The sequence below is a fragment of the Schistocerca gregaria genome, chromosome 3, assembly GCF_023897955.1.
Source record: "Schistocerca gregaria isolate iqSchGreg1 chromosome 3, iqSchGreg1.2, whole genome shotgun sequence".
Classification (NCBI taxonomy): Eukaryota; Metazoa; Arthropoda; class Insecta; order Orthoptera; family Acrididae; genus Schistocerca; species Schistocerca gregaria.
In genome coordinates this window covers 23,404,270-23,428,313 of record NC_064922.1, presented here as the reverse complement: position 1 = coordinate 23,428,313, position 24,044 = coordinate 23,404,270, and positions in this window count along the sequence as shown.

The window sequence follows — 24,044 nt, the reverse complement described above, 5'->3', positions numbered from 1 at the left end:
GATGAAACACAGAAATTGCAGCGGCATTGAATACAACAGTCACCATGCGCACCTTCTTCTATGGGAGTAATGTCACAAACAGTCTACGCTTTGATTGTTTCCTGGAAGACCAGTAGTAGTTTCCGATGCACACCGGGGGCATTCTGTAATATGTTGACTATGAGAGTGTTGATGAAACACAGAAATTGCATCGGGATTGAATACAATAGTCACCATGCGCACTTTCCTCAATGGGTGTAATGTCTCAAACAGTCTACGCTTTGTTCGCTCCCTGGAAAAGCAGTAGTAACTTCCGATGAACATCTGGAGTCATTCTGTTACCTGTGGACCTTCAAAGTGTTGATGAAACACAGAAATTGCCTCGGGTTTGAATACAACAGTCACCATGGGCACTTTCCTCCATGGGAGTAATGTCTCAAACTGTCTACGCTTTGATCGTTCCCTAGTAGACCAGTATTAGTTTCCGATGCACATCTGGAGGCATTCGGTAATCTGTGGACTATCAGAGTGTTGATGAAACACAGAAATTGCATCGGGATTGAATACAACAGTCACCATGAGAACTTTCCTCCATGAGAGTAATGTCTCAAACAGTCTACGTTTACGTCGTTCCCTGTAAGACCATTAGTAGTTTCCGATGCACATGTGGAGGCATTCTGTAATCTGTGGACTATCAGAGTGTTGAACACAGAAATTGCATCTTGATTGAATACAACAGTCATAATGCGCACTTATCTCCGTGGGACTAATGTCTCAAACAGTCTACGCTTTGATCGTTACCAGGAAGACCAGTAGTAGTTTCCGATGAACATCAGGAGGCATTCTGTAATCTGTGGACCTTCAAAGTGTTGATGAAACACAGAAATTGCCTCGGGATTCAACACAACAGTCATCATGCGCACTTACCTTCATTTGAGTAATGTCTCAAACAGTCTACGATTTGATCATTCCCTGGAAGACCAGTAGTAGTTTCCGATGCATATCTGGAGGCATTCTGTAATCTACGGACCATCTGAGTGTTGTTGAGACTCAGAAATTGCATCGGGATCCAATACAACAGTCACCTTGCGCACTTTCCCCCATGGGAGAAATGTCTCAAACAGACTACCCTTTGATCGTTCCCTGGAAGACCAGTAGTAGTTTCCGTTGCACATCTGGAGGCATTCTGTAATCTGTGGACGTTCAAAGTATTGATGAAACACAGAAATTGCATCGGGATTGAATACAACAGTCACCATGCGCACTTTCCTCCTTGGGAGTAGTGTCTCAAACAGTCTACGCTTTGATCGTTCCCTGGAAGGCCAGTAGTAGTTTCCGATGCACATCTGGAGGCATTCTGTAATCTGTGGACGTTCAAAGTGTAGATGAAATACAGTAATTTCATCGTAATTGAATACAACAGTCACCATGCGCACATTCCTCCATGGGAGTAATGTCTCAAACAGTCTACGCTTACATCGTTCCCTGGAAGAGAAGTAGTAGTTACCGATGTACATCTAAAGGCATTCTGTAATCTGTGGACCTTCAAAGTGTTGATGAAACACAGAAATTGCATCGGGATTGAATACAGCAGTCACCATGCCAAATTTTCCTCCATAGAGTAATGTCTCAAAAAGTTTACGATTTGATCGTTCCCTGGAAGACCAGTAGTAGTTTCCGATGCACATCTGGAGATATTCTGCAATCTGTGGACTATCAGAGTGTTGATGAAACACAGAAATTGCAGCGGCATTGAATACAACAGTCACCATGCGCACTTTCTTCTATGGGAGTAATGTCTCAAACAGTCTACGCTTTGACCGTTTCCTGGAAAACCAGAAGTAGCTTCCGATGCACATCTGGGGGCATTCTGTAATCTGTTGACTATCAGAGTGTTGATGAAACACAGAAATTGCATCGGGATTGAATACAATAGTCACCATGCGCATTTTACTCAATGGGTGTAATGTCTCAAACAGTCTACGCTTTGTTCGTTCCATGTTAAAGCAGTAGTAACTTCCGATGAACATCTGGACGCATTCTGTTACCTGTGGACCTTCAAAGTGTTGATGAAACACAGAAATTGCCTCGGGTTTGAATACAACAGTCACCAAGCGCACTTTCCTCCATGGGAGTAATGTCTCAAACAGTCTACGCTTTGATTGTTCCCTGGAAGACCAGTAGTAGTTTCCGATGCACAACTGGAGGCATTCTGTAATCTGTGGACGTTCAAAGTGTAGATGAAACACAGAAATTTCATCGTAATTGAATCCAACAGTCACCATGCGCACATTCCTCCATGGGAGTAATGTCTCAAACAGTCTACGCTTAAATCGTTCCCTGGAAGAGTAGAAGTAGTTTCCGATGTACATCTGGAGGCATTCTGTAATCTGTGGGCCTTCAAAGTGTTGATGAAACACAGAAATTGCATTGCGATTGAATACAACAGTCACCATGCGAAATTTTCCTCCATAAGAGTCTCAAACAGTCTACGACTTGATCGTTCCCTGGAAGACCAGTAGTAGTTTCCGATTCACATCTGGAGATATTCTGTTATCTGTGGACTATCAGAGTGTTGATGAAACACAGAAATTGCAGCGGCATTGAATACAACAGTCACCATGCGCACTTTCTTCTATGGGAGTAATGTCACAAACAGTCTACGCTTTGATTGTTTCCTCGAAGTCCAGTAGTAGTTTCCGATGCACATCGGGGGGCATTCTGTAATCTGTTGACTATCTGAGTGTTGATGAAACACAGAAATAGCATCGGGATTGAATACAATAGTCACCATGCAAACTTTCCTCAATGGGTGTAATGTCTCAAACAGTCTACGCTTTGTTCGCTCCCTGGAAAAGCAGTAGTAACTTCCGATGAACATCTGGAGTCATTCTGTTACCTGTGGACCTTCAAAGTGTTGATGAAACACAGAAATTGCCTCGGGTTTGAATACAACAGTCACCATGGGCACTTTCCTCCATGGGAGTAATGTCTCAAATTGTCTACGCTTTGATCGTTCCCTAGTAGACCAGTAGTAGTTTCCGATGCACATCTGGAGGCATTCTGTAGTCTGTGGACTATCAGAGTGTTGATGAAACACAGAATTTGCATCGGGATTGAATACAACAGTCACCATGCGCACTTTCCTCCATGACAGTAATGTCTCAAACAGTCTACGTTTACGTCGTTCCCTGTAAGACCAGAAGTAGTTTCCGATGCACATCTGGAGGCATTCTGTAATCTGGGGACTATCAGAGTGTTGAACACAGAAATTGCATCTTGATTGAATACAACAGTCACCATGCGCACTTATCTCCATGGGACTAATGTCTCAAACAGTCTACGCTTTGATCGTTACCAGGAAGACCAGTAGTAGTTTCCGATGAACATCACGAGGCATTCTGTAATCTGTGGACCTTCAAAGTGTTGATGAAACACAGAAATTGCCTCGGGATTCAACACAACTGTCATCATGCGCAATTACCTTCATGAGAGTAATGTCTCAAACAGTCTACGATTTGATCATTCCCTGGAGGACCAGTAGTAGTTTCCGATCCATATCTGGAGGCATTCTGTAATCTGTGGACCATCTGAGTGTTGTTGAGACACAGAAATTGCATCGGGATCCAATACAACATTCACCTTGCGCAGTTTCCTCCATGGGAGTAATGTCTCAAACAGACAACCCTTTGATCGTTCCCTGGATGACCAGTAGTAGTTTCCGTTGCACATCTGGAGGCATTCTGTAATCTGTGGACGTTCAAAGTATTGATGAAACACAGAAATTGCATCGGGATTGAATACATCAGTCACCATGCGCACTTTCCCCCATGGGAGTAATGTCTCAAACAGTCAACGCTTTGATCGTTCCCTGGAAGACCAGTAGTAGTTTCCGATGCACATCTGGAGGCATTCTGTAGTCTGTGGACGTTCAAAGTGTAGATGAAATACAGAAATTTCATCGTAATTGAATACAACAGTCACCATGCGCACATTCCACCATAGGAGTAATGTCTCAAACAGTCTACGCTTTGATCGTTTCCTGGAAGACCAGTAGTAGTTTCCGATGCACATCTGGGGGCAGTCTGTAATCTGTTGACTATCAGAGTGTTGATGAAACACAGAAATTGCATCGGGATTGAATACAATAGTCACCATGCGCACTTTCCTCAATGGGTGTAATGTCTCAAACAGTCTACGCTTTGTTCATTCCCTGGAAAAGCAGTAGTAACTTCCGACGAACATCTGGACGCATTCTGTTACCTGTGGACCTTCAAAGTGTTGATGAAACACAGAAATTGCCTCGGGTTTGAATACAACATTCACCATGCGCACTTTCCTCAATGGGAGTAATGTCTCAAACAGTCTACGCTTAGATTGTTCCCTGGAAGACTAGTAGTAGTTTCCGATGCACATCTGGAGGCATTCTGTAATCTGTGGACGTTCAAAGTGTAGATGAAACACAGAAATTTCATCCTAATTGAATACAACAGTCACCATGCGCACTTTCCTTCATGTGAGTAATGTCTCAAACAGTCTACGCTTACATCGTTAACTGGAAGAGAAGAAGTAGTTTCCGATGTACATCTGGAAGCATTCTGTAATCTGTGGACCTTCAAAGTGTTGATGAAACACAGAAATTGCATAGGGATTGAATACAACAGTCACCATGCGAAATTTTACTCCATAAGAGTAATGTCTCAAACAGTCTACGATTTTATCGTTCCCTGGAACACCAGAAGTAGTTTCCGATTCACATCTGGGGGCAGTCTGTAATCTGTTGACTATCAGAGTGTTGATGAAACACAGAAATTGCATCGGGATTGAATACAATAGTCACCATGCGTACTTTCCTCAACGGGTGCAATGTATCAAACAGTGTACGCTTTGTTCGTTCCCTGGAAAAGCAGTAGTAACTTCCGATGAACATCTGGAGGCATTCTGTTACCTGTGGACCTTCAAAGTGTAGATGAAACAGAGAGATTGCCTCGGGTTTGAATACAACAGTCACCATGGGCACTTTCCTCCTTGGGAGTAATGTCTCAAACTGTCTACGATTTGATCGTTCCCTGGTAGACCAGTAGTAGTTTCCGATGCACATCTGGAGTCATTCTTTAATCTGTGGACTATCAGAGTGTTGATGAAACACAGAAATTGCATCGGGATTGAAAAAAACAGTCACCATGCGCACTTTCCACCATGGGAGTAATGTCTCTACCAGTTTACACTTTGATCGTTCCCTGGAAGCCCAGTAGTAGTTTCTGATGCACATCTGGAGGCATTCTGAAATCAGTGGACTATCAGAGTTTTGAAGAAACACAGAAATTGCATCGGGATTGAATACAACAATCATCATGCGCACTATCCTCCATAGGGGTAATGTCTCAAACAGTCTACGTTTTTAATGTTCCCTGGAAGACCAGTAGTAGTTTCCGATGCACATTTGGGGATATTCTGTAGTCTGTGGACTATCAGAGTGTTGATGAAACACAGAAATTGCATCGGGATTGAATACAACAGTCACCATGCGCACTTATCTCCATGGGACTAATGTCTCAAACAGTCTACGCTTTGATCGTTACCAGGAAGACCAGTAGTAGTTTCCGATGAACATCAGGAGGCATTCTGTAATCTGTCGACCTTCAAAGTGTTGATGAAACACAGAAATTGCCTCGGGATTCAACACAACAGTCATCATGCGCAATTACCTTCATGAGAGTAATGTCTCAAATAGTCTACGATTTGATCATTCCCTGGAAGACCAGTAGTAGTTTCCGATGCATATCTGGAGGCATTCTGTAATCTGTGGACCATCTGAGTGTTGTTGAGACACAGAAATTGCATCGGGATCCAATACAACATTCACCTTGCGCAGTTTCCTCCATTGGAGTAATGTCTCAAACAGACAACCCTTTGATCGTTCCCTGGATGACCAGTAGTAGTTTCCGTTGCACATCTGGAGGCATTCTGTAATCTGTGGACGTTCAAAGTATTGATGAAACACAGAAATTGCATCGGGATTGAATACATCAGTCACCATGCGCACTTTCCTCCATGGGAGTAATGTCTCAAACAGTCAACGCTTTGATCGTTCCCTGGAAGACCAGTAGTAGTTTCCGATGCACATCTGGAGGCATTCTGTAGTCTGTGGACTACCAGGGTGTTGTTGAAACACAGAAATTGCATCCGGATTGAATACAGCAGTCAACATGGGCACTTTCCTCCTTGGGAGTAGTGTCTCAAACAGTCTACGATTTGATCGTTCCCTGGAAGACCAGTAGTAGTTTCCGATGCACATCTGGAGGCATTCTGTAATCTGTGGACGTTCAAAGTGTAGATGAAATACAGAAATTTCATCGTAATTGAATACAACAGTCACCATGCGCACATTCCACCATAGGAGTAATGTCTCAAACAGTCTACGCTTTGATCGTTTCCTGGAAGACCAGTAGTAGTTTCCGATGCACATCTGGGGGCAGTCTGTAATCTGTTGACTATCAGAGTGTTGATGAAACACAGAAATTGCATCGGGATTGAATACAATAGTCACCATGCGCACTTTCCTCAATGGGTGTAATGTCTCAAACAGTCTACGCTTTGTTCATTCCCTGGAAAAGCAGTAGTAACTTCCGATGAACATCTGGACGCATTCTGCTACCTGTGGACCTTCAAAGTGTTGATGAAACACAGAAATTGCCTCGGGTTTGAATACAACATTCACCATGCGCACTTTCCTCCATGGGAGTAATGTCTCAAACAGTCTACGCTTTGATTGTTACCTGGAGGACTAGTAGTAGTTTCCGATGCACATCTGGAGGCATTCTGTAATCTGTGGACGTTCAAAGTGTAGATGAAACACAGAAATTTCATCGTAATTGAATACAACAGTCACCATGCGCACTTTCCTTCATGGGAGTAATGTCTCAAACAGTCTACGCTTACATCGTTAACTGGAAGAGAAGAAGTAGTTTCCGATGTACATCTGGAAGCATTCTGTAATCTGTGGACCTTCAAAGTGTTGATGAAACACAGAAATTGCATAGGGATTGAATACAACAGTCACCATGCGAAATTTTACTCCATAAGTGTAATGTCTCAAACAGTCTACGATTTTATCGTTCCCTGGAACACCAGAAGTAGTTTCCGATTCACATCTGGGGGCAGTCTGTAATCTGTTGACTATCAGAGTGTTGATGAAACACAGAAATTGCATCGGGATTGAATACAATAGTCACCATGCGTACTTTCCTCAACGGGTGTAATGTATCAAACAGTGTACGCTTTGTTCGTTCCCTGTAAAAGCAGTAGTAACTTCCGATGAACATCTGGAGGCATTCTGTTACCTGTGGACCTTCAAAGTGTAGATGAAACAGAGAGATTGCCTCGGGTTTGAATACAACAGTCACCATGGGCACTCTCCTCCTTGGGAGTAATGTCTCAAACTGTCTACGATTTGATCGTTCCCTGGTAGACCAGTAGTAGTTTCCGATGCACATCTGGAGTCATTCATTAACCTGTGGACTATCAGAGTGTTGATGAAACACAGAAATTGCATCGGGATTGAGAAAAACAGTCACCATGCGCACTTTCCACCATGGGAGTAATGTCTCTACCAGTTTACACTTTGATCGTTCCCTGGAAGCCCAGTAGTAGTTTCTGATGCACATCTGGAGGCATTCTGAAATCAGTGGACTATCAGAGTTTTGAAGAAACACAGAAATTGCATCGGGATTGAATACAACAATCACCATGCGCACTATCCTCCATGGGGGTAATGTCTCAAACAGTCTACGTTTTGATTGTTCCCTGGAAGACCAGTAGTAGTTTCCGATGCACATTTGGGGATATTCTGTAGTCTGTGGACTATCAGAGTGTTAATGAAACACAGATATTGCATCGGGATTGAATACAACAGTCACCATGCGCACTTTCCTCCATTGGAGTAATGTCTCAAACAGTCTACGCTTAAATCGTTCCCTGTAAGACCAGTAGTAGTTTCCGATGCACATCTGGAGGCATTCTGTAATCTGTGGACTATCAGAGTGTTGAACACAGAAATTGCATCTTGATTGAATACAACAGTCACCATGCGCACTTATCTCCATGGGAGTAATGTCTCAAACAGTCTACGCTTTGATCGTTACCAGGAGGAGCAGTAGTAGTTTCCGATGCACATCAGGAGGCATTCTGTAATCTGTGGACCTTCAAAGTGATGATGAAACACAGAAATTGCCTCGGGATTGAACAAAACAGTCACCATGCGCACTTTCCTCCATGGGAGTAATGTCTCAAACAGTCAACAATTTGATCGTTCCCTGGAAGACCAGTAGTAGTTTCTGATGCACATCTGGAGGCATACTGTAATCTGTGGACTATCATAGTGTTGTTGAAACACAGAAATTGCATCCGGATAGAATACAGCAGTCAACATAGGCACTTTCCTCCTTGGGAGTAGTGTCTCAAACAGTCTACGCTTTGATCGTTCCCTGGAAGACCAGTTGCAGTTTCCGATGCACATCTGGAGGCTTTGTGTTATCTGTGGACTATCCGATTGTAGATGAAACACAGAAATTGCATCGGGATTGACTACAACAGTAACCATGCGCACTTTTCTCCATGGGAGTAATGTCTCAAACAGTTTATCCTTTGATCGTTCCCTGGAAGACCAGCAGTAGAATCTGATGCACATCTGGAGGCATTCTCTAATCTGTGGACCTTCAAAGTGTTGATGTAGCACAGAAATTGCATCTTGATTGAATAAAACAGTAACCATGCGCACTTTCCTCCATGGGAGTAAAGTCTCAAACAGTTTACGCTTTGATCGTTCCCTGGAAGACCAGTAGTAGAATCCGATGCACATCTGGGGGCATTCTATAATCTGTGGACAATCAGAGAGTTGATGAAACACAGAAATTGAATCGGGATTGAATACAACAGTCACCATGCGCACTGTCCTCTGTGGGAGTAATGTCTCAAACAGTCTACGCTTACATCGTTACCTGGAAGACCAGAAGTAGTTTCCGATGCACATCTGGAGGCATTCTGTAATCTTTGGACCATCAAAGTGTTGATGAAACACAGAAATTGTATCGGGATTGAATACAACAGTCACCATGATCACTTTCCTCCATGGGAGTAGTGTCTCAAACAGTCTACGCTTAAACCGTTCCCTGTAAGACCAGTAGTAGTTTCCGATGCACATCTGGAGGCATTCTGTAATCTGTCGACTATCAGAGTGTTGAACACAGAAATTGCATCTTGATTGAATACAACAGTCACCATGCGCACTTATCTCCATGGTAGTAATGTCTCAAACAGTCTACGCTTTGATCGTTACCAGGAAGACCAGTAGTAGTTTCCGATGCACATCAGGAGGCATTCTGCAATCTGTGGACGTTCAAAGTATTGATGAAACACAGAAATTGCATCGGGATTGAACACAACAGTCATCATGCGCACTTTCCTTCATGAGAGTAATGTCTCAAACAGTCTACGCTTACATCGTTCCCTGTAAGACCAGTAGTAGTTTCCGATGCACATCTGGAGGCATTCTGTAATCTGTGGACTATCAGAGTGTTGAACACAGAAATTGCATCGTGATTGAATACAACAGTCACCATGCGCACTTATCTCCATGGGAGTAATGTCTCAAACAGTCTACGCTTTGATCGTTACCAGGAAGACCAGTAGTAGTTTCCTATGCACATCAGGAGGCATTCTGTAATCTGTGGACCTTCAAAGCGTTGATGAAACACAGAAATTGCCTCGGGATTGAACACATCAGTCACCATGCGCACTTTCCTCCATGGGAGTAATGTCTCAAAGAGTCAACGCTTTGATCGTTCACTTGAAGACCAGTAGTAGTTTCCGATGCACATCTGGAGGCATTCTGTAATCTGTGGACCTTCAAAGTGTTGATGTAGCACAGAAATTGCATCGGGATTGAATACAACAGTCACCATAAGCTTTTTCCTCCATGAGAGTAGTGTCTCAAATTGTCTATGCTTTGATCGTTCCCTTGAAGGACAGTAGTAGCTTCTGGTGCACATCTGGAGGCATTCTGTAATATGTGGACTATCAGAGTAATGATGAAACACAGAAATTGCATCGGGATTGAATACAACAGTAACCATGCGCACTTTTCTCCATGGAAGTAATGTCTCAAACAGTTTACGCTTTGATCGTTCCTTGGAAGACCAGTAGTAGAATCCGATGCACATCTGGGGGCATTCTATAATCTGTGGACAATCAGAGAGTTGATGAAGAACAGAAATTGAATCGGGATTGAATACAACAGTCACCATGCGAACTGTCAACCGTGGGAGTAATGTCTCAAACAGTCTACGCTTACCTCGTTACCTGGCAGACCAGTAGTAGTTTCAGATCTACATCTGAAGGCATTCTGTAATCTGTGGACGTTCAAAGTGTAGATGAAACACAGAAATTTCATCGGGATTGAATACAACAGTCACCATGCACACTTTCCTCCATGATAGTAATGTCTCAAACAGTCTACGCTTACATCGTTCCCTGGAAGAGAAGTAGTAGTTTCCGATGAACATCTGGAGGCATTCTGTAATCTGTGGACCTACAAAGTGTTGATGAAACACAGAAATTGCATCGGGATTGAATACAACAGGCACCATGGGATCTTTCCTCCACGGGAGTAATGTCTCAAGCAGTCTACGCTTTGATCGTTCCCTGGAAGACCAGTAGTAGTTTCCGATGAACATCTGGAGGCATTCTGTAATCTGGGGACTATCTGAGTGTTGATGAAGCACAGAAATTGCGTCGGGATTGAATACAACAGTCACCATGCGCAATTTTCCTCCATAAGAGTAATGTCTCAAACAGTCTACAATTTGATCGTTCACTGGAAGACCAGTAGTAGTTTCCGATGCACATCTGTAGGCATTCTGTAATCTGTGGACTATCAGATTGTTGATGAAACACAAAAATTGCATCGGGATAGAATACAACAGACATCATACGCACTTTCCTCCATGGGAGTAATGTCTCAAACAGTCAACGCTGTGATCATTTCCTGGAAGACCAGTAGTAGTTTCCGATGCACTTCTGGAGGCATTCTGTAATCAGTGGACTATCAGAGTTTTGTTGAAACACAGATATTGCATCGGGATTGAATACAGCAGTCACCATGGGCACGTTCATCCTTGGGAGTAATGTCTCAAACAGTTTACGCTTTGATCGTTACCTGGAAGAACAGTAGTAGACTCCGATGCACAGCTGGGAGCACTCTATAATCTGTGGACAATCAGATTGTTGATGAAACACAGAAATTGCATGGGATTCAATACAACAGTCACCATGCGCACTTTCCTCCATGGGAGTAATGTCTCAAACAGTCAATTCTTTGATCGTTCCCTGGAAGACCAATAGTAGTTTCCGATGAACATCTGGAGGCATTCTGTAATCTGGGGACTATCTGAGTGTTGATGAAAGACAGAAATTGCATCGGGATTGAATACAACAGTAACCATGCGCACTGTCCTCCATGGGAGTAATGTCTCAAACAGTCTACGCTTACATCGTTACCTGGAAGACCAGTAGTAGTTTCCGATGCACATCTGGAGGCATTCTGTAATCTGTGGACGTTCAAAGTGTAGATGAAACACAGAAATTTCATCGGGATTGAATACAACAGTCACCATGCACACTTTCCTCCATGGGAGTAATGTCTCAAAGAGTCTACGCTTACATCGTTCCGTGGAAGAGAAGTAGTAGCTTCCGATGTACATCTGGAGGCATTCTGTAATGTGTGGACCACAAAGTGTTGATGAAACACAGAAATTGCATCGGGGTTGAATACAACAGTCACGATGCGCAATTTTCCTCCATAAGAGTAATGTCTCAAACAGTCTACAATTTGATCTCTTCCCTGGAAGACCAGTAGTAGTTTCCGATGCACATCTGGAGGCATTCTGTAATCTGTGGACTATCAGAGTGTTGATGAAACACAGAAATTGCATCGGGATTGAATACAACAGTCACCATGCGCACATATCTCCATGGGAGTAATGTCTCTAACAGTTTACGCTTTGATCGTTCCCTGGAAGACCAGTAGTAGTTTCCGATGCACATCTGGATGCATTCTGTAATCTGTGGACCTTCAAAGTGTTGATGTAACACAGAAATTGCATCGGGATTGAATACAACAGTAACCATGAGCACTTTCCTCCATGAGAGTTATGTCTCAAACAGTTTACGCTTTGATCGTTCCCTATAAGACCTGTAGTTGATTCCGATGCACATCTGGGGGCATTCTATAATCTGTGGACAATCAGATAGTTGATGAAACACAGAAACTGCATCGGGATTGAATACAACAGTCACCATGCGCAGTGTCCTCCATGGGAGTAATGTCTCAAACAGTCTACGCTTACATCGTTCCCTGGAATACCAGTAGTAGTTTCCGATGCACATCTGGAGGCATTCTGTAATCTGTGGACGTTTAAAGTGTAGATGAAACACAGAAATTTCATCGGGATTGAATACAACAGTCACCATGCACACTTTCCACCATTGGAGTAATGTCTCAAACAGTCTACAATTTGATCTCTTCCCTGGAAGACCAGTAGTAGTTTCCGATGCACATCTGGAGGCATTCTGTAATCTGTGGACTATCAGAGTGTTGATGAAACACAGAAATTGCGTCGGCATTGAATAAAACAGTCACCATGCGCACTTTCCTCCATGGGGGTAATGTCTCAAACAGTCTACGCTTTGATCGTTCCCTGGAAGACCAGTAGTAGTTTCCGATGCACATCTGGAGGCATTCTGTAATCTGTGGACCTTCAAAGTGTTGATGTAACACAGAAATTGCATCGGGATTGAATACAACAGTCACCATGCGAACTTTCCTACATGGGAGTAATGTCTCAAGCAGTCTACGCTTTGATCGTTCCCTGGAAGACCAGTAGTAGTTTCCGATGAACATCTGGAGGCATTCTATAATCTGGGGACTATCTGAGTGTTGATGAAACACAGAAATTGCGTCGGGATTGAATACAACAGTCACCATGCGCAATTTCCGTCATGGGAGTAATGTCTCAAACTGTCTATGCTTTGATCGTTCCCTGGAAGACCAGTAGTAGTTTCCGATGCACATCTGGAGGCATCCTGTAATCTGTGGACTATCAGAGTGTTGATGAAACAAAGAAATTGAATCGGGATTGAATACAACAGTCACCATGCGCACTTCCCTCCATGGGAGTAATGTCTCAAACAGTCTACGCTTTGATCGTTCCCTGGAAGACCAGTAGTAGTTTCCGATGCACATCTGGAGGCATTCCGTAATCTGTGGACTATCAGAGTGTTGATGGAACACAGAAATTGCATCGGGATTGAATACAACAGTAACCATGCGCACTTTCCTCAATGGGAGTAATGTCTCAAACAGTTTACGCTTTGATCGTTCCCTGGAGGACCAGTAGTAGTTTCCGATGCATATCTGGGGCATTCTGTAATCTGTGGACCTTCAAAGTGTTGATGAAACACAGAAATTGCTTCGGGATTGAATACAACAGTCACCGTGCGCACTTTCCTCCATGGGAGTAATGTGTCAAACAGTTTACGCTTTGATCGTTCCCTGGAGGACTAGTAGGAGTTTCCGATGCAAATCTGGAGGCATCCTGTAATCTGTGGACTATCAGAGTGTTGATGAAACGAAGAAATTGCATCGGGATTGAATACAACAGTAACCATGCGCACTTTCCTCCATGGGAGTACTGCCTCAAACAGTTTACGCTTTGATCGTTCCCTGGAAGAATTGTAGTTGATTACGATGCACATCTGGGGGCATTCTATAATCTGTGGACAATCAGATAGTTGTTGAATCACAGAAACTGCATCGGGATTGATTACAACAGTCACTATGCGCACTGTCCTCCATGGGAGTAATGTCTCAATCAGTCTAAGGTTACATCGTTCCCTGGAAGACCAGTAGTATTTTCCGATGCACATCTGGAGGCATTCTGTAATCTGTGGACGTTCAAAGTGTAGATGAAACACAGAAAATTCATCGGGATTGAATACAACAGTCACCATGCACACTTTCCTCCATGGGAGTAATGTCTAAAGAAGTCTACGCTTACATCGTTCCCTGGAAGAGAAGTAGTAGCTTCCGATGTACATCTGGAGGCATTCTGTAATGTGTGGACCTTCAAAGTGTTGATGAAACACAGAAATTGCATCGGTTTTGAATACAACAGTCACCATGCGCAATTTTCCTCCATAAGGGTAATGTCTCAAACAGTCTCCAATTTGATCTTTTCCCTGGAAGACCAGTAGTAGTTTCCGGTGCACATTTGGCGGCATTCTGTAATCTGTGGACCATCTGAGTGTTGATGAAACACAGAAATTGCATCGGGATTGAATAGAACAGTCACAATGCGCACTTATCTCCATGGCAGTAATGTCTCTAACAGTTTACTCTTTGATCGTTCCCTGGAAGACCTGTAGTAGTTTCCGATGCACATCTGGATGCATTCTCTAATCTGTGGACTTTCAAAGTGTTGTTGTAACACAGAAATTGCATCGGGATTGAATTCAACAGTCACCATGCGAACTTTCCTCCATGGGAGTAATGTCTCAAGCAGTCTACGCTTTGATCGTTCCCTGGAAGACCAGTAGTAGGTTCCGATGAACATCTGGAGGCATTCTGTAATCTGGGGACTATCTGAGTGTTGATGAAACACAGAAGTTGCGTCGGGATTGAATACAAAAGTCACCATGCGCAATTTCCGTCATGGGAGTAATGTCTCAAACTGTCTACGCTTTGATCGTTCCCTGGAAGGCCAGTAGTAGTTTCCGATGCACATCTTCAGGCATTCTGTAATCTGTGGACTATCAGAGTGAGATGTAACACAGAAATTGCATCGGGATTGAATACAACAGTCACCATGCGAACTTTCCTCCATGGGAGTAATGTCTCAAGCAGTCTACGCTTTGATCGTTCCCTGAAAGACCAGTAGTAGTTTCCGATGAACATCTGGAGGTATTCCGTAATCAGTGGGCTATCAGAGTGTTGATGAAACACAGAAATTGCATCGGGATTGAATACAACAGTCACCATGAGCTTTTTCCTCCATGGGAATCATGTCTCAAACAGTCTACGCTTTGATCGTTCCCTGGAAGACCAGTAGTAGTTTCCGATGCACATCTGGAGGCATTCTGTAATCTGTGGACCTTCAAAGTGTAGATGAAACACAGAAATTTCATCGGGATTGAATACAACAGTCACCATGCACACTTTCCTCCATGGGAGTAATGTCTAAAACAGTCTACGCTTACATCGTTCCCTGGAAGAGAAGTAGTAGCTTCCGATGTACATCTGGAGGCATTCTGTAATGTGTGGACCTTCAAAGTGTTGATGAAACACAGAAATTGCATCGGTTTTGAATACAACAGTCACCATGCGCAATTTTCCTCCATAAGGGTAATGTCTCAAACAGTCTCCAATTTGATCTTTTCCCTGGAAGACCAGTAGTAGTTTCCGGTGCACATCTGGCGGCATTCTGTAATCTGTGGACTATCTGAGTGTTGATGAAACACAGAAATTGCATCGGGATTGAATAGAACAGTCACCATGCGCACTTATCTCCATGGCAGTAATGTCTCTAACAGTTTACTCTTTGATCGTTCCCTGGAAGACCAGTAGTAGTTTCCGATGCACATCTGGATGCATTCTCTAATCTGTGGACTTTCAAAGTGTTGTTGTAACACAGAAATTGCATCGGGATTGAATTCAACAGTCACCATGCGAACTTTCCTCCATGGGAGTAATGTCTCAAGCAGTCTACGCTTTGATCGTTCCCTGGAAGACCAGTAGTAGGTTCCGATGAACATCTGGAGGCTTTCTGTAATCTGGGGACTATCTGAGTGTTGATGAAACACAGAAGTTGCGTCGGGATTGAATACAAAAGTCACCATGCGCAATTTCCGTCATGGGAGTAATGTCTCAAACTGTCTACGCTTTGATCGTTCCCTGGAAGGCCAGTAGTAGTTTCCGATGCACATCTTCAGGCATTCTGTAATCTGTGGACTATCAGAGTGAGATGTAACACAGAAATTGCATCGGGATTGAATACAACAGTCACCATGCGAACTTTCCTCCATGGGAGTAATGTCTCAAGCAGTCTACGCTTTGATCGTTCCCTGAAAGACCAGTAGTAGTTTCCGATGAACATCTGGAGGTATTCCGTAATCAGTGGACTATCAGAGTGTTGATGAAACACAGAAATTGCATCGGGATTGAATAAAACAGTCACCATGAGCTTTTTCCTCCATGGGAATCATGTCTCATTCAGTCTACGCTTTGATCGTTCCCTGGAAGGCCAGTAGTAGTTTCCGATGCACATCTTCAGGCATTCTGTAATCTGTGGACTATCAGAGTGTTGATGAAACACAGAAATAGCATCGGGATTGAATACAACAGTAACCATGCGCACTTTCCTCCATGGGAGTAATGTCTCAAACAGTTTACGCTTTGATGGTTCCCTGGAAGACCAGTAGTAGTTTCCGATGCACATCTCTGGCATTCTGTAATCTGTGGACCTTCAAAGTGTTGATGAAACACAGAAATTGCTTCGGGATTTAATACAACAGTCACCGTGCGCACTTTCCTCCATGGGAGTAATGTGTCAAACAGTTTACGCTTTGATCGTTCCCTGGAGGAGCAGTAGTAGTTTCCGATGCACATCTGGAGGCATCCTGTAATCTGTGGACTATCAGAGTGTTGATGAAACGAAGAAATTGCATCGGGATTGAATAAAACAGTAACCATGCGCACTTTCCTCCATGGGAGTACGGTCACAAACAGTTTACGCTTTGATCGTTCCCTGGAAGAATTTTAGTTGATTACGATGCACATCTGGGGGCATTCTATAATCTGTGGACAATCAGATAGTTGTTGAATCACAGAAACTGCATCGGGATTGAATACAACAGTCACTATGCGCACTGTCCTCCATGGGAGTAATGTCTCAAACAGTCTAAGGTTACATCGTTCCTTGGAAGACCAGTAGTATTTTCCGATGCACATCTGGAGGCATTCTGTAATCTGTGGACGTTCAAAGTGTAGATGAAACACAGAAATTTCATCGGGATTGAATACAACAGTCACCATGCACACTTTCCTCCATGGGAGTAATGTCTAAAACAGTCTACGCTTACATCGTTACCTGGAAGAGAAGTAGTAGCTTCCGATGTACATCTGGAGGCATTCTGTAATGTGTGGACCTTCAAAGTGTTGATGAAACACAGAAATTGCATCGGTTTTGAATACAACAGTCACCATGCGCAATTTTCCTCCATAAGAGTAATGTCTCAAACAGTTTCCAATTTGATCTCTTCCCTGGAAGACCAGTAGTAGTTTCCGGTGCACATCTGGCGGCATTCTGTAATCTGTGGACTATCAGAGTGTTGATGAAACACAGAAATTCCATCTGGATTGAATAGAACAGTCACCATGCGCACTTATCTCCATGGCAGTAATGTCTCTAACAGTTTACGCTTTGATCGTTCCCTGGAAGACCAGTAGTAGTTTCCGATGCACATCTGGATGCATTCTCTAATCTGTGGACCTTCAAAGTGTTGTTGTAACTCAGAAATTGCATCGGGATTGAATTCAACAGTCACCATGCGAACTTTCCTCCATGGGAGTTATGTCTCAAGCAGTCTACGCTTTGATCGTTCCCTGGAAGACCAGTAGTAGGTTCCGATGAACATCTGGAGGCATTCTGTAATCTGGGGACTATCTGAGTGTTGATGAAACACAGAAGTTGCGTCGGGATTGAATACAAAAGTCACCATGCGCAATTTCCGTCATGGGAGTAATGTCTCTAACTGTCTACGCTTTGATCGTTCCCTGGAAGGCCAGTAGTAGTTTCCGATGCACATCTTCAGGCATTCTGTAATCTGTGGACTATCAGCGTGAGATGTAACACAGAAATTGCATCGGGATTGAATACAACAGTCACCATGCGAACTTTCCTCCATGGGAGTAATGTCTCAAGCAGTCTACGCTTTGATCGTTCCCTGAAAGACCAGTAGTAGTTTCCGATGAACATCTGGAGGTATTCCGTAATCTGTGGACTATCAGAGTGTTGATGAAACACAGAAATTGCATCGGGATTGAATACAACAGTCACCATGAGCTTTTTCCTCCATGGGAATCATGTCTCATCAGTCTACGCTTTGATCGTTCCCTGGAAGGCCAGTAGTAGTTTCCGATGCACATCTTCAGGCATTCTGTAATCTGTGGACTATCAGAGTGTTGATGAAACACAGAAATAGCATCGGGATTGAATACAACAGTAACCATGCGCACTTTCCTCCATGGGAGTAATGTCTCAAACAGTTTACGCTTTGATGGTTCCCTGGAAGACCAGTAGTAGTTTCCGATGCACATCTGGGTCATTCTGTAATCTGTGGACCTTCAAAGTGTTGATGAAACATAGAAATTGCTTCGCGATTGAATGCAACAGTAACCATGCGCACTTTCCTCCATGGGAGTAATGTCTAAAACAGTTTACGCTTTGATCGTTCCCTGGAAGACCTGTAGTTGATTCTGACTCACATCAGGGGGCATTCTATAATCTGTGGACAATCAGATAGTTGTTGAATCATAGAAACTGCATCGGGATTGAATACAACAGTCACCATGCGCACTGTCCTCCATGTGAGTAATGTCTCAAACAGTCTACGCCTACATCGTTCCCTGGAAGACCAGTAGTAGTTTCCGATGCACATCTGGAGGCATTCTGTAATCTGTGGACGTTTAAAGTGTAGATGAAACAAGGAAATTTCATCGGGATTGAATACAACAGTCACCATGCACACTTTCCTCCATGGGAGTAATGCCTCAAACAGTCTACGCTTACATCGATCCCTGGAAGAGAAGTAGTAGTTTCCGATGTACATCTGGAGGCATTCTGTAATCTGTGGACTATCAGAGTGTTGATGAAACACAGAAATTGCATCGGGATTGAATACAACAGTCACCATGTGCAATTTTCCTCCATAAGAGTAATGTCTCAAACAGTCTACAATTTGATCTCTTCCCTGGAAGACCAGTAGTAGATTCCGATGCACATCTGGAGGCATTCTGTAATCTGTGGACTATCAGAGTGTTAATGAAACACAGAAATTGCATCGGGATTGAATAGAACAGTCACCATGCGCACTTATCTCCATGGGAGTAATGTCTCTAACAGTTTACACTTTGATCGTTCCCTGGAAGACCAGTAGTAGTTTCCGATGCACATCTGGATGCATTCTGTTATCTGTGGACTATCAGAGTGTTGAACACAGAAACTGCATCTTGTTTGAATACAACAGTCACCATGCGCACTTATCTTCATGGGAGTAATGTCTCAAACAGTCTACTCTTTGATCGTTCCCTGGAAGACCAGTAGTAGTATCAGATGTACAACTGGAGGCATTCTGTAATCTGGGGAATATCTGAGTGTTGATGAAACACAGAAATTGCGTTGGGATTGAATACAACAGTCACCATGCGCAATTTCCATCATGGGAGTAATGTCTCAAACTGTCTACGCTTTGATCGTTCCCTGGAAGACCAGTAGTAGTTTCCGATGCACATCTGGAGGCATCCTGTAATCTGTGGACTATCAGAGTGTTGATGAGACACAGAAATTGCATCGGGATTGAATACAACAGTCACCATGCGCACTTCCATCCATGGGAGTAATGTCTCAAACAGTCTACGCGTTGATCGTTCCTTGGAAGACCAGTAGTAGTTTCCGATGCACATCTTCAGGCATTCTATAATCTGTGGACTATCAGAGTGTTGATGAAACACAGAAATAGCATCGGGATTGAATACAACAGTAACCATGCGCACTTTCCTCCATGGGAGTAATGTCTCAAACAGTTTACGCTTTGATCGTTCCCTCTAAGACCAGTAGTAGTTTCCGATGAACATCTGGAGGCATTCTGTAATCTGGGGCTATCTGAGTGTTGATGAAACACACTAAATGCGTCGGGATTGAATACAACAGTAACCATGCGCAATTTCCATCATGGGAGTAATGTCTCAAACTGTCTACGCTTTGATCGTTCCCTGAAAGACCAGTAGTAGTTTCCGATGCACATCTGGAGGCATTCTGTAATCTGTGGACTATCAGAGTGTTGAACACAAAACTTGCATCTTGATTGAATACAACAGTCACCATGCGCACATGTCTCCATGGGAGTAATGTCTCAAACAGTCTACGCTTTGATCGTTACCAGGAAGACCAGTAGTAGTTTCCGATGCACATCAGGAGGCATTCTGTAATCTGTGGACGTTCAAAGTGTTGATGTAACACAGAAATTGCATCGGGATTGAATACAACAGTCACCATGCGAACTTTCCTCCATGGGAGTAATGTCTCAAGCAGTCTACGGCTTTGATCGTTCCCTGGAAGACCAGTAGTAGTTCACGATGAACATCTGGAGGCATTATGTAATCTGTGGACGTCCAAAGTGTTGATGTAACACCGAAATTGCATCGGGATTGAATACAACAGTCACCATGCGAACTTTTCTCCATGGCAGTAATGTCTCAAGCAGTCTACGCTTTGATCGTTCCCTGGAAGACCAGTAGTAGTTTACGATGAACATCTGGAGGCATTCTGTAATCTGGGGACTATCTGAGTGCTGATGAAGCACAGAAATTGCGTCGGGATTGAATACAACAGTCACCATGCGCAGTCTCCGTCATGGGAGTAATGTCTCAAACAGTCTACGCTTTGATCGTTCCCTGGAAGACCAGTAGTAGTTTCCGATGCACATCTGGAGGCATTCCGTAATCTGTGGACTATCAGAGTGTTGATGAAACACAGATATTGCATCGGGATTGAATACAACAGTCACCATGCGCACCGTCCTCCATTTGAGTAATGTCTCAAACAGTCTACGCTTACATCGTTCCCGGGAAGAATAGTAGTAGTTTCCGATGCACATCTGGAGGCATTCTGTAATCTGTGGACGTTGAAAGTGTAGATGAAACACAGAAATTTCATCGGGATTGAATACAACAGTCACCATGCACACTTTCCTCCATGGGAGTAATGTCTCAAACAGTCTACGCTTACATCGTTCCCTGGAAGAGAAGTAGTAGTTTCCGATGTACATCTGGAGGCATTCTGTAATGTGTGGACCTTCAAAGTGTTGATGAAACATAGAAATTGCATCGGGATTGAATACAACAGTCACCATGCTCAATTTTCCTCCATAAGAGTAATCTCTCAAACAGTCTACAATTTGATCTCTTCCCTGGATGGCCAGTAGTAGTTTCCGATGCACATCAGGAGGCATTCTGTAATCTGTGGACTATCAGAGTGTTGATGAAACACAGAAATTGCATCGGGATTGAATACAACAGTCACCATGCGCACTTTCTTCCATGGGAGTAATGTCTACCCCTGTCTACGCTTTGATCGTTCCCTGGAAGACCAGTAGTAGTTTCCGATGCACATCTGGAGGCATTCTGTAATCTGTGGACTATCAGAGGGTTGTTAAAACACAGAAATTGCATCGGGATGAATACAACAGTCACCATGCGCACTTTCTTCCATGGGAGTAATGTCTCAACCTGTCTACGCTTTGATAGTTCCCAGGAAGGCCAGTAGTAGTTTCCGATGCACATCTGGAGGCATCCTGTAATCTGTGGACTATCAGAGTGTTGATGAAACACAGAAATTGTATCGGGATCGAATACAACAGTCACCATGCGCACTTACCTCCATGGGAGTAATGTCTCAAACAGTCTACGTTTTGATCATTCCCTGGAAGACCAGTAGTAGTTTCCGATGCACATCTGGAGGCATTCTGTAATCTGTGGACCTTCAAAGTCTTGATGTAACACAAAAATTGCTTTGGGATTGTATACAACAGTCACCATGCGAACTTTCCTCCATGGGAGTAATGTTTCAAGCAGTCTACGCTTAGATCGTTCCCTTGAAGACCAGTAGTAGTTTCCGATGAACATCTGGAGGCATTCTGTAATCTGGGGCTATCTGAGTGTTGATGAAACACACAAATTGCGTCGGGATTGAATACAACAGTCACCATGCGCAATTTCCATCATGGGAGTAATGTCTCAAACTGTCTACGCTTTGATCGTTCCCTGGGAGACCAGTAGTAGTTTCCGATGCACATCTGGAGGCATTCTGTAATCTGTGGACTATCAGAGTATTGAACACAGAAATTGCATCTTGATTGAATACAACAGTCATCATGCGCACATATCTCCATGGGAGTAATGTCTCAAACAGTCTACGCTTTGATCGTTACCAGGAAGACCAGTAGTAGTTTCCGATGCACATCAGGAGGCATTCTGTAATATATGGACGTTCAAAGTGTTGATGAATCACAGAAATTGCCTCGGGATTTAACACAACAGTCTTAATGCGCACTTTCCTTCATGAGAGTAATGTCTCAACAGTCTACGATTTGATCATGCCCTGGATGACCAGTAGTAGTTTCCGATGCACATCTGGAGGCATTCTGTAATCTGTGGACCATCTGAGTGTTGTTGAAATACAGAAATTGCATCGGGATTCAATACAACAGTCACCATGCGCACTTTCCTCCATGGGAGTAATGTCTCAAACAGTCAATTCTTTGATCGGTCCCTGGAAGACCAGTAGTAGTTTCCGATGCACATCTGGAGTCAATCTGTAATCTGTGGACCGTCAGAGTGTTGTTGAAACACAGAAATTGCAACGGGATTGAACACAACAGTCACTATGCGCACTTTTTCTGCATGGAAGTAATGTCTCAAACAGTCTACTCTTTGATCGTTCCCTGGAAAAACCAGTAGTAGTTTCCATTGCACATCTAGAGGCACTCTGTAATCTGTGGACGTTCAAAGTGTTGATGAAACACAGATATTGCTTCGGGATTGAATACAACACTCACCGTGCGCACTTTCCTCCATGGGAGTTATGTCCAAAACAGTTTACGCTTTGATCATTCCTGGAAGACCAGTAGTAGTTTCCGATGCACATCTGGAGGCATTCTGTAATCTGTCGACTATCAGAGTGTTGATGAAACGCAGAAATTTCTTCGGGATTCAATACAACAGTCACCATGCGCACATCCCTCCATGAGAGTAATGTCTCAAACAGTCTACGCTTTGATCGTTCCCTGGAAGACGAGTAGTAGTTTCCGATGCACATCTGGGGCATTCTGTAATCTGTGGACAATCAGAGTGTTGATGAAACACAGAAATTGCATCGGGATTGAATACAACAGTCACCATGCGGACTTTCCTCCATGGGAGTAATGTCTCAAACAGTCTACGCTTAAGTCGTTCCTGTAAGACCGGTAGTAGCTTCCGATGCACATCTGGAGGCATTCTGTAATCTGTGGACTATCAGAGTGTTGAACACAGAAATTGCATCTTGATTGAATACAACAGTCACCATGCACACTTATCTCCATGGTAGTAATGTGTTGAACAGTCTACGCTTTGATCGTTACCAGGAAGACCAGTAGTAGTTTCCGATGCACATCAGGAGGCATTCTGTAATCTGTGGACTATCAGAGTGTTGATGAAACACAGAAATTGCATCGGGATTGAATACAACAGTAACCATGCGCACTTTCCTCCATGGAAGTAATGTCTCAAACAGTTTACGCTTTGATCGTTCCCTGGAAGACCTGTAGTTGATTCCGAAGCACATCTGGGGGCATTCTATAATCTGTGGACGTTCAAAGTGTAAATGAAACACAGAAATTTCATCGGGATTGAATACAACAGTCACCATGCACACTTTCCTCCATGGGAGTAATGTCTCAAACAGTCTACGCATACATCGTTCCCTGGAAGAGAAGTAGTAGTTTCCGATGTACATCTGGAGGCATTCTGTAATGTGTGGACCTTCAAAGTGTAAATGAAACACAGAAATTTCATCGGGATTGAATACAACAGTCACCGTGCGCACTTTCTTCCATGGGAGTAATGTCTCAAACTGTCTATGCTTTGAACGTTCCCTGGAAGACCAGTAGTAGTTTCCGATGCACATCTGGAGGCA